Source organism: Macaca nemestrina, chromosome 7, assembly GCF_043159975.1.
Source record: "Macaca nemestrina isolate mMacNem1 chromosome 7, mMacNem.hap1, whole genome shotgun sequence".
In the NCBI taxonomy this organism is placed as follows: Eukaryota; Metazoa; Chordata; class Mammalia; order Primates; family Cercopithecidae; genus Macaca; species Macaca nemestrina.
Genome location: NC_092131.1, coordinates 106,371,834 through 106,387,058, shown reverse-complemented (window position 1 = coordinate 106,387,058; position 15,225 = coordinate 106,371,834). Strand labels below are relative to the sequence as shown.

General features: G+C 39.1%; 1 protein-coding gene and 1 non-coding gene across 13 annotated transcripts in view; one reads left to right on the top strand and one right to left on the bottom strand.

Moving 5' to 3' along the window:
• Positions 1 to 15,225, top strand: part of LOC105488365 (A-kinase anchoring protein 13) — a 356,595-nt gene that overhangs the window by 2,297 nt on the left and 339,073 nt on the right. The gene's annotated exons all lie outside the window — the stretch shown is intronic.
• On the bottom strand, positions 6,912 to 6,973 carry LOC112427809 (U7 small nuclear RNA). Its single transcript, XR_003019550.1, has one exon. It is a non-coding gene; the product is annotated as a U7 small nuclear RNA (small nuclear RNA).

The window sequence follows — 15,225 nt, the reverse complement described above, 5'->3', positions numbered from 1 at the left end:
AATTCACTTGCAGATTTGTGATGAAATTTACTTTAAAATGATTTCTAACCTTTTTAAAAATCTGTCAGTTGTTTTTTGAAAAGAAGTAGGGCTTAACTAGTGCTCTAAGGATTTCAACAAGAGATTCCGATTTAGAAATCTGCCCCCCCCCCCCCCCGTTTTGGTGAAATTATTATTTTTTTAGAGTCGGAATCTCACTGTTTCCCAGTTTTCTCCTGGGGACCCAAGCCATCCTCCCACCTCAGTCTCCCACAGTGTTTGAATTACGGATGTGAGCCACCCCACCCAACTGGTGAAGTTATTAAAATTGTAGTGACAACTCTCCCTCCATTGTGAAATTGGAAAAAAATTAGAAATTTAAAAAAAAACGTACACCCTTTAGAGCTAGGTAGAGTTCACATCCCCACATTTCCATTGACTAGTAGCATAGCCTCTCAGAGCTTCAGTTTCCTACTCTGTAAGGGTTAGTAACATGCTTCGCAGTGTTCTTAGAAATCAGTGAAACTATGTGAGGTACTTAACTGCAGTATCTAACATGGAGTGAGTAGCTATTTCCTGGTAGCTGTCATGGGAATAATTTTGATACATTTTTACTTAAGCATTCTTAAAAGTCTGATGCTTCTGAGTATAGAGGCTTAGCTAATTCTTTCATAAAGAAGGGGCCTTGAGACTTGTGAGTCTTATCTAAATCTATTTCTTCAAAGGTGCCAGATGAACTGAAGGATAATGGAAACAATAGCGAGTTTATCTTCTCAGTCACCTGTGAGTCTTCCTTTGAGAGTGGGACTTGCAGAGTGCTTGGTATGGTAGAGCTCTTTGTGACTGTGCTATTTAGGAAACAGTGAGAGATGGATTGTTTTCAGTTCATCAGTCATAAGAGGATATGTGTTCCAATTTTATTTATTTTACCCTAGTCTTGACAAATAATAAGTGTGGAATATGTCTGTATTTCTCAGACTTGTTTAAGGTGGAACTGGACTGGGTGTTAACAGTGTTAGTTCAGTACAGAGACATGAGCAAATCACTCACTTCCCCTTCAAGATAACACTTTAAAGGCACCACCATTTACAGAAGAAAGCTGTGATTTAAATCAGTTATATTAGCATAGTTTAGAATACTTACAGCACCAGATGGAATAGATACATTCTAGAAATATTTACCTGTTAAGGACATTTCTATAGATTTTATTCCATTTTTCCATTAGTTTTCTGATGAAGAGATTGTAGTAAACCTTTAAAAATTATATTTGGTCAAACTTACAGATTGAGGGTAAACCTTTAAAAATTATATTTGATCACACTTACAGATTGAGGGTAAAAACATTCCTGACAAAGCTAGGCAAAGAAACTTGGACTTTTGATGTTCCCTTCTTTTAAAGTTAACATTTAGCACTTGAATAGACTTGGTTATAACTGATGGGGACAGGTGTCCATTTGGAAGTAGCTTCCCTCTCTCTGTCTTTCCCAGGTTAGGCTGTCTTACTGCTGTAAATGGGGAGAGAGGAGAAAGCTGTGGGTGGAAGAAAGTTTGTTTCATAGCCTGGCGCGGTGGCTGATGCCTGTAATCCCAGCACTTTGGGAGGCCGAGGCAGGCAGATCAGTTGAGGTCAGGAGATCAAGACCAGCCTGGCCAACATGGTGAAACCCCATCTCTACTAAAAATACAGAAACTACCCCAGCAGGGTGGCGGATGCCTTTAATCCCAGCTACTTGGGAGGCTGAGGCAGGAGAATCGCTTGAACCCGGGAGGTGGAGGTTGCAGTGAGCCGAGATCATGCCACTGCACTCCAGCCTGGGCAACAGAGCGAGACTCCGTCTCAAAAAAAAAAAAAAAAAAAAGAGAAAGCTTGTTTCATACATCTGTCCTCACTGGTCAGTGGAAGAAAGTTTGTTTCATGCATTTGTCCTCATATTTATAATTTTCTTGTCCACCTGCAAGTTGATTGTGACCTTATAAATAGAAGATGAATGGATAGTGCGTTTTTGTCAGACCTTGCTGGAAGGATGGACCTCGTACTGAAATACTGTGATTGTATGAACATTTGTGTGGGGCAATGCTGTGTTCAGTGCCTGGGGAAGGTGGATACCAGTGTGTTTGTATGATATGGATGCTAGGATGGGAGAGAAGGAAAAGGTGTGAGGTTTTTTACCATTCACATCACTCTGTAAGGTCTTCTCTGGGTACTGTGATGCTATAGTGGCAGAGTTGAGTAGTTACAGCAGAGACCGTGTGATCCACAAAGCAGAAAATATTTACTATCTGGCCTTTTACAGAAATTTGCTGACCCTTTTTCTACATAACCAACTGCAGTTATTCACAAGAAAGAGTAACATTAATTCTATAATGTTATTCAATACCTATTCAAGTTTCTGTATTTGTCCCCCAAATATCTTTTATAGTTGATTAAGAAAAATTTTGGACAGGGTAAAATTAAAGTTCACTCAGCACATCATTATGTCTCTTTAGTCTTTTTTTTCATTCTTTATTCATATGTATAGTTCACACTCACTAAAATTCAGCCATTTTAGTGTAACATCCTGAGTTTTAACAGGTGTATACATTCATATATCTGCTGCTTCAAATAGGACGGTTCCTTCATTCTCCAGAATTCTTCTTAGCCCTTTTGTACTCAACCCGTTCTCTACCTCCAGACTCTGGAAATCGCTGATCTGTTTTCTGTCTCCATGGTTTTTTGCCTTTTCAAGAATGTTGTCAAAATGGAATCACACAGAATGTAGCCTTTTTATTCATTTGCCCAATGACTAATGATATTAAGTATCTTTTCATCTGATTATTTGTCATTCTTTGATGTCAATTCAAAATGAGTTTTTGGATATACTCTGGAATCAAATATATGATTTGCAAATATTTTCTCCTAGTCTGTTTTTACTTGTTTTAATAAATGTCTTTTTTTGTTTGTTTCGAGATGGAGTTCCACTCTGTCACCCCGGCTGGAGTACAGTGGTGTGATCTTGGCTCACTGCAACCTCTGCCTCCTGGTTTCAAGTGATTCTCCTGCCTTAACCTCCCGAGTAGCTGGGATTACAGGCATTCACCACCAATCCCGGCTAATTTTTGTATTTTAGTAGAGATGGGGCTTCTCCATGTTGGCCAGGCTGATCTCGAACTCCTAACCTCAAGTGATCCACCCGCCTCGGCCTCCCAAAGTACTGAGATTACAGGCGCAAGCCACTGTGCCCAGCCTGCTTGTCTTAATAATGTCTTTTGAAGAGCCGAAGTTCTTAATTTTTATGATATCCAGTGTTTAGTTTTGGGTTTTTTTACCCCCCCAAGTGGATCATGCTTTTGATATAATAGTTTAGAAATCTTTGCCTAGCTTAAGAGCTCAAAGACTTTCCCCTGGGTTTTCTCCTGGAAGTTATTACTTTTTTTAGAGATGGAGTCTCGCTCTGTCATCCGGGCTGGAGTGAGCGAGATCTTGCTCACTGGAACCTCCGCCTCCCGGGTTCAAGCAATTCTCCTGCCTCAGCCTCCCAAGTAGCTGGGATTACAGGCACCCACCACCACACCTGACTAATTTTTATATTTTTAGTAGAAATGGGGTTTCACCATGTTGGCCAGGGTGGTCTCGAACTCCTGACCTCAAGTGATCTACCTACCTCAGCCTCCCAAAGTGCTGTGATTACAGGCGTGAGCTACTGTGCCTGGCTCTCCTATAAGTTTTATCGTTTAAAATTTTATATTTAAGTTTATTATCTGCTTTGATTTAATTTTCCTAAATAGTACAAGGTATGCTTTGAGCTTATTTTTTTGTGGATGGATTTACAATTTTTCCAGCAAGTTTTTGAAAAGACTGTCCTTTCTCTGTTGATTACCTTTTTGCCCTTTTTTTTTTTTTGCAAGTTGGTCATAAATGTGTGAATCTGTTTCTGGATTCTCTCTCCTATTCCATTGATCTGTGTCTTTCATTTCTTTATCACCTCACTGTTGATTACTGTCACCTAAGAGTAAGTTTTAAAATCAGGTAGTGTGAGTTATTATTTTTCAGAATTGTTTTTTTGGTATTTTAGTTGCATTGCTTTTTTGTGCATATTTTAGATTCATCTTGCTGTTATCTACAAGTCCTGCTGAGTTTTTCTTCTTTTTTTTTTAAGATGAGATCTTGGCCAGGTGTGGTGACTCGTGCCTGTAATCCCAACATTTTGGGAGGCTGAGGCAGGAGGATCACCTGAGATCAGGAGTTCGAGACCAGCCTGGCCAACATGACAAAACCCCGTCTCTACTAAAAATACAAAAAATAGCTGGGTGTGGTGATGGGTCCTGTAATCCCAGCTACTTGGGAGGCTGAGACAGGAGAATTGCTTAAACCCGGGAGATGGAGGTTATAGTAACCCGAGATTGCGCCACTTCACTCCAGCCTGGGTGACAGAGCGAGAGTTCTTCTCAAAAAAAAAAAAAAAAAAAAAAAAAAAAAGATAGGGTCTCACTCAGTTGCCAAGTGTGGAATGCAGTGGTAGGATCACCACTCACCACAGCCTTGATCTTCTGGGCCCAAGCGATTCTCCTACGTCAGCCTCCCAAGTAGCTGGGATCACAGTCATGCACTACCATGCCTGGCTAATTTTTTTATTTTTGTAGAGACAGAGTCTCTCTATGTTGCCCAGGCTGGTCTCAAATTCCTGGGATGAAGTGATCCTCCCACCGTGGCCTCCCAAAGTGTAGGGATTACAGGCATGAGCCACCATGCCCAGCCTGCTGGGGTTTTTGATTGGCATTGTGTTGAAGCTGGAAATCAGTTAGGGGCAATTGACATTTTAATAATGAGCCATGAACATGGTATATATATTTATTTAGACCTTAGATTTTTGATTAGTGTTTTGTAGTTTTTAGCAATTGGATCTTGCATGTGTTTTGTAATCTCATACATGTGTTTCATGTGTTGTGGTGCTGTTGTGAATGATATTTCTCAATTTCCAGTTGTTCATTGCTGGTATATAGAAAGATCATTTTATATTATATGCTGACCTTGGATCCTACACCCTTGCTAAACTCATTTTTAGTAATAGAAGCTTTTTTTGTAGATTTTTGGAATTTTCTGCATAGGCAGTAATGTAATTGGCAAATAAGGGCAGTTTGATTTCGTTTTCACTTTGTATACTTTCATTTCCTTTTTTATTTTTTTTTTGAAATAGAGTCTTGCTCTGTCGCCCAGGCTGGAGTGCAGTGGTGCGATCTCGGCTCACTGCAACCTGTAGCCCCCCAGGTTCAAGTGATTCTCATGGATCAGCCTCCTAAATAGCTGGGATTACAGGTACATGCTGTCACACCCGGCTAAGTTTTTTTTTTTTTTTTTTAAGTAGAGCCCAGATTTCACCGTGTTAACCAGGCTGGTCCCAAACTCCTGACCTCAAGTGATCTGCCTGCCTTGGCCTCCCAAAGTGCTAGGATTACAAGCGTGAGCTACTGCGCCGGGCGTGATTTCTTTTTGTTCCTTTGCTGAACTGTCTAGGACCCTCAGTATAATGTGTAATAGGAATTTTACAAGTGGACATCCTTTCCTTTTTCCTGATGTTAGAAGGGAAAACACTGAGTGTTCGACCATTAAAATGATGGTAGCCATAGGTGTTTGTTTTTGTAGATGTCTTTTATCAAGTTGAGGAAGTTGCCTTCTATGTTTAGTTTGCTGAGAGTTTTTGTCATTAATAGCTATTGAATGTTGTCAAAGGTTTTTCTATATTTATATAATCATATGTTTTTTCTTATTTAGTCTGGTGTAATATGTTGAAATAGCTTTGCATTCTTGTGATAATACTCATTTAGTCATGATGTATTATTTTTTACATGTCTTTGGGTTCCATTTGCTACTGAATCTTTTTTTATTTCTTCCATTTGTTTCCAGTTATGTTCATTTTTAAAATAGATTCTTGATCATATGTATAATATTCATGATAGTTGTTGAGTCCTTATCTGTTAAATGTCAAATGTCTCCTCAGGGGTAAAGTTATTTCAAACACAAGAACCATTGCTTTAAAGAGTATCATACTTTGTTTTGGCAAGTTAAGTTGCCAAACTTATGGGTTTAAGTTGCTTGCTACACCTCGTTACTAAGGCGTGAAGCCCCTGTAGTTTTCATTGAAGAATTGGGCGTCCTGTGAGAACTCTGTTCTGGCAGTTGAGAACACAAATGTCTCCCAGACCTGTGTGAATTTTGGGGATCATTTAGCTTACAGTTCCTGGGTGATTCTTTGTTTGCCGTCATGTATTTTTACAACGTGCATGCTTGGCTTACTACTAAGTGTGAGACTCACTGGCCTCTATGCTGATTTCTGGAGCTCCTTTTTCATGCAACTCCCTCCTCTTCTCTCGTACTCTGCAATTTTCAGACTCCTTAGCCTTCCCAAGCTATGTTTGTCTTCTAAACTTGACAAAGCTGCCATGTTGTGCTTGATCCTCCTCATTGCACCATGGTCTAGAAGGTACCTCCCGCCAGAAAGCTGGGGCAATTTTAGGGCTTATCTTATTTGTTCCCTTCTCTTTGGGATTGCAGTTCTGTGCTGCCTGTTGTCCAGGCTCTAAAGGATGCTGCCTCATACATTTTGTCCACTTTTCTAGTAGTTAGGGAGAATGGCAGGATAAATCTGGATCCAGTTACTCTGTCGTGGTTAGCAGCTGAAGTCCTTTGGGTGAGTGTGCTTTGTTGGTGGTTCAGAAAGTTTCATTACAGGATTCTCAAAATCTTTGGGAGTATAAATAAGAAAGAAGTATTTGTTGACTATCTTCTGATAGTAGCTCAGCCATTGCTTTGTGGGAAATAACAGAAAAAATGTAGATACCTTTTAGTTGAAGAGGCACATGGTACATACCTAAGATTAATCAATGAATTGCTATGGTGATAAACAGAAAGAGAAGGATCACTATAATCTATTATTTTCTGCCCCCCCCCCCCTTGGGGGAGTCTTCCAGTGAAAACCAGAAAACCTGCTAGACAAATTCTAAAAGAGCTGTAACACTTGGGATCTGGTGTTTTCATGTAGAAATACTTGCTTTTGCGTTTTTGTTTCCTAGCATATATGCTTTATGTAACAAGTTGTAGTGAGTCAGTGGGTAGAGTGGTGGGTCTTTCAGGCGCATTTGCTGTTTGTTTACCATGCAGCTTTAGGTAAGTTATTTGTCTCTGAGATCTGATCTTCTCTTTTCTCTTTTGGCAAATGGTTATATGACATACCTTGTAGGGATGTTTGTAAATTTTTTCAAGTACCTTTTGTCAGGCACCGTTCTAGGTAATGGGAATTCAGTGACATCTGTAGTTGCTGCTGTTAATCTATATCCTATTGAGGGAAGTAGAAAATAAACCAGTGAACAAACAATTGCAGTCATGTCTGGTGGTGATGATTCTAGGAAGGATATGAAGAGTACTAGCAGAGATTGGGGAGGTCAGACAAGGCCTTACTGAGGAGGTGAGATTTGAATAGACCTGAAGAAAATCAAGGAACCTAGCCACATGAAGAGTCAGGGGAAGTGTGTTCAATATGAAAGGAACATCAGGTGCAGAGGACCTGAGGTGGGAGAATGAACAGGGAGCCTGGTGTGGCTGGAATGGGTGAGAAAGAGCGTGAGGAGATAAGGTTTGTATGTGTAGCCAGAGACCAGATCAAATAGGCTCTTTAGTATGGTGAGAAACAGCTGAAGGATTTAAGCAAGGCATGACAAGAGCTGATTTCGGCTTTAAAAACTTTACTCTTGGCATAGGGAGCAGTAGTGGAAACGCAGAGACTAGTTCAGAGATTTGCAGTAGTTCAGCCTAGAGAAGACGATGACTTGGATTAGGGTGGTAGCAGGGAAAGTGGTGAGAAGTGGTTTGAATCCATATACACTGAAAATAGAACTGATAGGATTACTTACAGATTGGAAAAAGGTTCTAAAGGAAAGAAAGAAATTAAGGACGATTCCTAGGTGTTTTGTCTGAACAACTGGGTAAATGGGGAAGATGTGGAATCAGTTTGCTGAGAGGTTGAAATTGTGATTTCCCTGTTGACGTGCTAAGTTTGACGTCCGTGAAATTTTTAAGTGAAGTTATCAGTAAGCATATGGATATACAGTTCTGGAGTTCAGTGATGATCTGGACTGGATGTATGAATTAGAGAATTGTAGATAGAGAAGGGAGAGTGGGAGGTTTTAGTGGGAATTAGGGATATATAAAGCTCCATAATTGGGGCTCATGGCATAGTAGTTAGTAATCATGACAGTCATAAAACAACCACCAGTATGTATAATAATTAAAGGAAGGCTAGATATGAATGAAGGAAGATGGTAGTGACCTAAAACAATTGTCTTGCATATTATATCAAAATTAGTTAGGATTCCAAACATGCTGAAAACTTTTCTTCTCTGAGCATGATAAAAATATTAGTGAACTATATTTGCCATTTGTAGTCTCTAAGGATATTGGTGATAGTGGAAAGATAATGACATTTTAATGTGATGCAAGTGTATTATTTGAATGTACTTCACATACACATGTATGAAGATAGTCTAGAAGGAGGCTACTGCAAAGTTGATGAGGGTAACTTTTGATCTTCTGATTTTCTGCAGTGTGTATATTTGTCTTTATTCTTTTTTTTTAAGACAGGGTCTAGGCTGGAGTGCAGTGACGCGACCTCGGCTCACTGCAACCTCTGCTTTCTGGGCTCAAGGATTCTCCCACCTTAGCCTCCTGAGCAGCTGGGACCACTGGTGTGCACCACCATGCCCAGCTAATTTTTGTACTTTTTGAAGAGATGGTGTTTTGCCATGTTGTCCAGGCTGTTCTTGAACTCCTAGACTCAAGCGATCCACCCACCTTGGCCTCCCAAAGTGCTGGGATCATAGGTGTGAGCCACTGCACCTGGCCCCTTGTTCTTTTTTTTTTTGAGACAGAGTCTCTCTCTGTCACCCTGACTGGAATGCAGTGTTGCGATCTTGGCTCACTGCAACCTCTGCCTCCCAGATTCAAGCAATTCTCCTGCCGCAGCCTCCTGAGTAGCTGAGACTACCATGCCTTGCTAATTTTTGTATTTTTAGTAGAGATGAGGTTTCACCATGTTGGCCAGGCTGTTCTTGAACTCCTGACCTTGTGTTCCACCGGCCTCGGCCTCCCAAAGTGCTGGGATTACAGACATGAGCCACCGTGCCTGGCCGTATTCTTATCCTTAATAAAAGGAGTTAATATTTTTTGAGGTTGGGCTCAGTTGGTGAGTTTCTAGGGTAGTGGGTTTCATTTGTTTGTAGTTGCTGATATTACTCATTCCATTATTTTACTATGTATAGTCTATTGTCTTAAAAATTTGAGCCCTTAATAATTTTTTTTTTTTTTTTTTGTAGATGGAGTCTCGCTCTGTCACCCAGGCTGGAGTGCAGTGGTGCTATCTCGGCTCACTGCAAGCTCTACCTCCTGGGTTCAAGCGATTCTCCTGCCTCAGCCTCCTGAGTAACTGGGACTACAGGCATGTGCCACCACGCCCGGCTAATTTTTGTATTTTTGGTAGAGACGGGGTTTCACCATGTTGGCCAGGATGGTCTTGATCTCCTAACCTCGTGATCCACCCGCCTTGGCCTCCCAAAGTGCTGGGATTACAGAATAATCTTAATCATAGATGGGAATCAATTAAGAGTTGTTTTTTTTTTTTTTTTTTTTTCCAGAAATGAGGTTTTGCTGTGTTGCCTAGGCTGGACTTGAACTCTTGGGTTTAAGTGATCCTCCCACCCCAACCTTTCTAGTTGCTGTAACTACAGGCACACGCCACTGTACCTGGCTCTGGGTGGTTTTGATATGAGTCCATAACTGTTCCTGGAAAAATTGTTAGCACATGCTTTTGCCACCACGCTAATTGCGGCACTATTTTGTTGAAAGAGTACTTTATGTTGCATTGTGGTGGGCAGATCTCTTCAGAAAAATTGAACTGAGCTTGAAGTTATTTTGTTTTAAAATCTGAATTATACCGTAAACATTGACTTAGATTTTTAGAAGTATTCTTTTCCCCGGGTGATAGCTGTGCTAAAGATAAAGGTGGTGGATATGACAGGGGCTTTTGACAAATTTGACATTTCCAGTAATTCGTGAATCACTTCTAAAAACATAATGATTTGGGTGGTATTTGTGAATTAATCTATTATCCTTGGCATTTGAGTTCTGCCTTGTCTAAGTGGGTGTGTTTCTGGAGTGGGAGAAGGGAGGTCCGTTGTGACATTGCATGGAAATAATTTCTTTTACCTTTAACAGGCTGGAAGAAAATGGTTTTTGGATGCTTTGTACACAGAGTGTGCATCTTCTTGGATGCTTTGTACACAGAGCGGCTGGGCTCAGAATACAAAGGAACTGTAGATGAGACTTTGCAGTTTGGGAGTTATTTGGGGAAAAAAATATGGTAACAAGAGTTGGGAAGTAGAGTTCTAAGTGTTCATTTTATCACATGAAGCCTTAGGGACTGGCTGAGGTGCTTCCTCCCTTCAAGGATTAAAGACATGCATGGGTCAGTGGGCAGTAATAGCCAAAGCTTTTGCTTGGGCATTCCTGCCAAAATGGTGCTGTGTGTATCCTTAGAGCATAGAATAGTGTGTATGTCCAGTCTAGAGAGGTTTTTTGAGGTCATTTTCTAAAAGGTGTTTTCAAGAAAGTAAAGTTGCTAAAGGGAAGAATAAACTTTTGTGTGTTTACCTGCATATTATGTTCATTTACATTCTCTTAATTCCTTACAATAATCCTGTAAGATAGATATTATTCTCGCTCCCTTTTTTGATGAAAAAACTAGGGTTTAGAGATTTAAGTTTGCTTTTCAAGTCAATTACAGCTTTCATCTGGGACATTGTGACTATAAACATAACTCTAGTTTTATTATATCTGCTATAAGTCACATTTTTTTTCACTTTGATATAATTATATCCAAAGTAGCCAGCTTAAAATTCCATCTTGATCTTGGTGTCAATAGAAAATCATTGTGGTCTTCTCATAAAGTTTTTCTAGAATTCTTAAAAACATGCTAGGCTTCCATATTTGTGCCTTGAAAGTAGCAGAAACTTGCCAATAGAATTGTATTTTCCTTCATATACAGAAGCTTTGTGGATGGACATTAATAATTAACATTTACACATTTGTTCACGTCTTCAAAGTGTTTTACAAACATTTAATTAGTTCATGTGTAACCCATATAGGAAGTTGAAAAACCAGTTTTTTAGGTTCATTTTAGTAGTACTGAAGTGTTAGCAGGAGAAGGAGTAAGCAAGCCCTCAGTAAGAAAAATACAGGTGTGCACCATGACGTTCTAAACATCTTTTCTTACCCCCCTAGCTTTCAGCCCAGTTTGGCTCATATCAAACATGGATTTTGGGTGCATATCTTCTGCGTAATGCAGGGGAGTGGATTATGTGGACCCAACAAAAGACACAGGTGGAATGGTTGGGGAAAGACCCAGGTCATGTAATGCAGCTTTCTTTTCGTAGTCCCTTAAATGTGAATTGTCCTTGATTCATCCATCTGAGCATTTTGAAGGCCAGGATGTTGTTGGAGCAGAGACTCTGGCAAATGAATGGAGCATGCATGTTAATTTCTGGGGAAGAAATCTTTTATTTTTAACTCGTGATTTAGGAAATAATAGCTCTGTAACTAGATACTTTGCTAATTTCCTCACTACTGCTTGTCACCTGACTCCATCTCCTCTCCTCCCACCCCCTGGTAAAATGGCTTTAACTTGGCAAGGTTTGTAGTTGGAAGGAGACAGTAGTTAAAGTTTAGCTGGGTTCTGTCACATAATCGACTGTGTGACCTTGAGCAGGTTACTGCTCTTTTGTCCTTGAGTTCTTTTGTTCTGTGAAATGGTATTTGCTGACTCACCTTTCACTGAGTCCTAGAAGGATGGCCAGAGAAAGATACAAAACTTAGGCTCTTGGGCATGAAATGGAACAGAGGATATTTTCACATTAGTGAAGATTCTTCAGAGTTGGAACGACTCGTTTCTACTTTGCTTGGAGTAACTAATTTTCTTACTATTGTTGCCAACCTTATTACCATGAACATTTTTTCTTTTTCCAATACAGTACAGTAAATAGAATTATTTGATAAATAATTCTGTGTCTGGGTAATTTCCTAAGACAGGACATGCAAGTTCCTTTTCATTATTGCTTATAGCCTATTGTTCAGAGGGACTGTTCATTGTTCAGAGGAATCTTTGTGTAGATAACCTTGCCAGAGAAACCTTAGTATGTGATGGCAGAAAGGGGAAGAATTCTGATAGCTTGGCGTGTATATTTAATTACATTTTTGTCATGAATGATAATCTGTTCTTTTAATGGGGCTGTATAAGAATGGCCCTGAACTTTTGCCTGTATCCAATAGTGTTGTTTTTCAAGTCTTTTTTTCCCCCATCCCTTTCCTTCTCTTCTTGATATCTGAAAATTTAAAGGTGGGATGAGTTGACTGTGGCTGTTGAACCTCTTTGTAACATGAAATACACCCAGGTTTAAGCTTATTTTTCTCTTCTGCCAAGATTTATGGTAACTTGGAAGAAATATTGTACAGCCAGACCTTGAGTAATACTATATATGAATTATGAATAATTGAGATTGTTTAATGGTTAAATGGTTAAAGTTACTCTTATTTGAAAGGTTGTCTGAAGGTAATGTTTATTTATCTTTTTGAAAAGGGAGACTTTTTTAATAGGACAGATTATATGTATAAAAGACAAGATAGAAGTTTTCTTTTGGAAACCTAGCTGGTTTCCAAACAATCCAATAAATGATTGTTTTTCCTATTTAGATTAGGGATTTGAGTTGTGTTTTTTTTGGTTACCTCTTTGATTTTTCCATATTGTTTTTGCCCAGTGTTCATTTCCTTTCCCCGGTTAATTTAGTAGGATGCACTGTCATATTGTCCACTGAATAGATGGGGTAAGGTAATAATATCACATGTCTGTCTTTCCTCCCAGATTAGGAACTTCCTGAGGGCAAATTTTATCTGCTTTGTTTATTGCTGTATCCCCAGCAACAATGGCACATAATAGTTGCTTCTCAAGAAATATTTGGGATAGGCCGGGCGTGGTGGCTCATGCCTGTAATCCCAGCACTTTGGGAGGCCAAGGCGGGCGGATCACGAGGTCAGGAGATTGAGACCATCCTGGCTAACACGGTGAAACTCCGTCTGTACTGAAAATACAAAAAAATTAGCCGGGCGTGGTGGCGGGCGCCTGTAGTCCCAGCTACTCGGGAGGCTGAGGCAGGAGAATGGCGTGAACCCAGGAGGCGGAGCTTGCAGTGAGCCGAGATCGTGCCACTGCACTCCAGCCTGGGTGACAGAGCAAGACTCCATCTCAAAAAAAAAAAAAAAAAAAAAGAAATATTTGGGTTGATAGAAAGATGAAGGTTTGACTATATTTGCATATATATGTATGTGTGTATATATATACACACACATTTACACACACATAACATATACATGTATATATTAAACTTAATAAAATCCATCCTGTTGCGAATAAATGAACAGATTTTTATTTTTTCTTTTCTAGCATCAGTTTTAGTTTGATTTTGGTCAGTTTAAAGCATTCCTTTTGGGGAAAGAGAAGACACCATATTAAATGGAGGTTTGGTGATGAACGCATTTGGTGGTAAAATTTATACGGCTCTTGTCTGGTTTTTGTGCTTGGTCCACGTAGGGTTCTGTCACTTCACATTTTAACCTCTTCAGCAACTTCATCATTGGCATATGGATGGTTGACCTAAGAATGTGGGTGCGTGATGGCTGGCGTAATTAAAACACAAAATTATGATTGTAAAACATATTCAAAATAGAACAGTAGAATTGACTCTTATATACTCATTACCCAGATTCTAGCAAGATTTTGCTATTCTCTGCATGCATTTTTTTTTAAAAGCTTTGTTTTGATATAATTCATGTACCTTAAAATTCACCCATGCTTTACTGTAATACGTTCATCCTATTGTCCTGAAAGTCACTACCAACTATTCTTTTTAGTGATTTTTAAATGGTATTTTTACTCTAATGTATAATACTGTAAACCATGAAATGCCTCTGTAAAACAAGGCATGATAGATTTCCAGGATATGAAACAGACAACTTTAACTCAAAGCAAATGAGTGCTGAGTAGCCTGTTTTCCTTTCAGCAGAGTAATTGCAGAAATAGGACTATAAACCTTGTATTAAGCACTTTTATATGAAATTTGAGGTTTCTGTCAAATTAGACATGGAAAATTAAGGCTGCACAAATTACTGATCTGTGCAGTTTTTTTTGAGTCCTTTTTTTTTTTTTTTTAAGATAACTGTTTCTCTTAAGTACCAGCACAGGAATGCTATGATTTATACATAATTATTTTTGTTTTTATATCAGTAGTCTTTTTTCACCCCATTGAATTTGGTAATTTTTTTCCCTCCGGAGGATTATTTTTTAAATGATGCATTCCCAAATATTTTGATTTTTGTGAAAGAAAATAATTTTTAAGGTAATTGAATACCTCCATAACTCTTGTATTTCCTTAATAATTCATTTGACAATGTATATAAAAACGGTGTCTTAAAAGCTTTTATTTGAAGGCCCAGGAGCAATTGATACATTGCTTTTCATAGCACTTTTTGTAAATATTATGTTTATGTCCTAAGTGCATAGATTCTTTGAAATACTCCTCTTTTACCCCCTCTGTGGTAAAGAATTCTTTTGGCTGCTTTGTCAAAAGTGCTTGTGGCCGTCTAAAGATGACTACTTTATTAGTTAGCTCACTGGGATATGTGCCCGTAAATGGAGAGTTTTCTTTCCCGAGCTCAAATAAAGGTATTGGTTCATCTGTGAGCTATCTCGGGACTCAAATACTATTTCAGAAGAAAAATTGTATTTATTCTCTCCCGTCAGCCTTGATGCATGTTGAAATCTGCAGGGACAAATTCACTAATATAATAGCTGTCATTTATTGGGAACCATTATTGATCTATTGGTAGCTATTGTTGATCTAAGTGTCTTATGTAGATCAGGTCTTATCTCTGCAAGGAAGGTGTTTTTATGATTTTACCAGAAAAGGAAATTGAGGCTCGGAGAAATTAATAGCTAATTTTATATATACTTCATTCAACATTTTATTTAAGGCCTGTTGTGTGTCAGGCACACTACTGGGCGCCAGGGATTGAGGAATAAACAAAGTAAGATGTAGTCATTGCCCTTAAAGCACTCATGATTTTGTTTCTTGATTGAGATGCAGTAACAATGATAGTGATAATTGCCATCATTT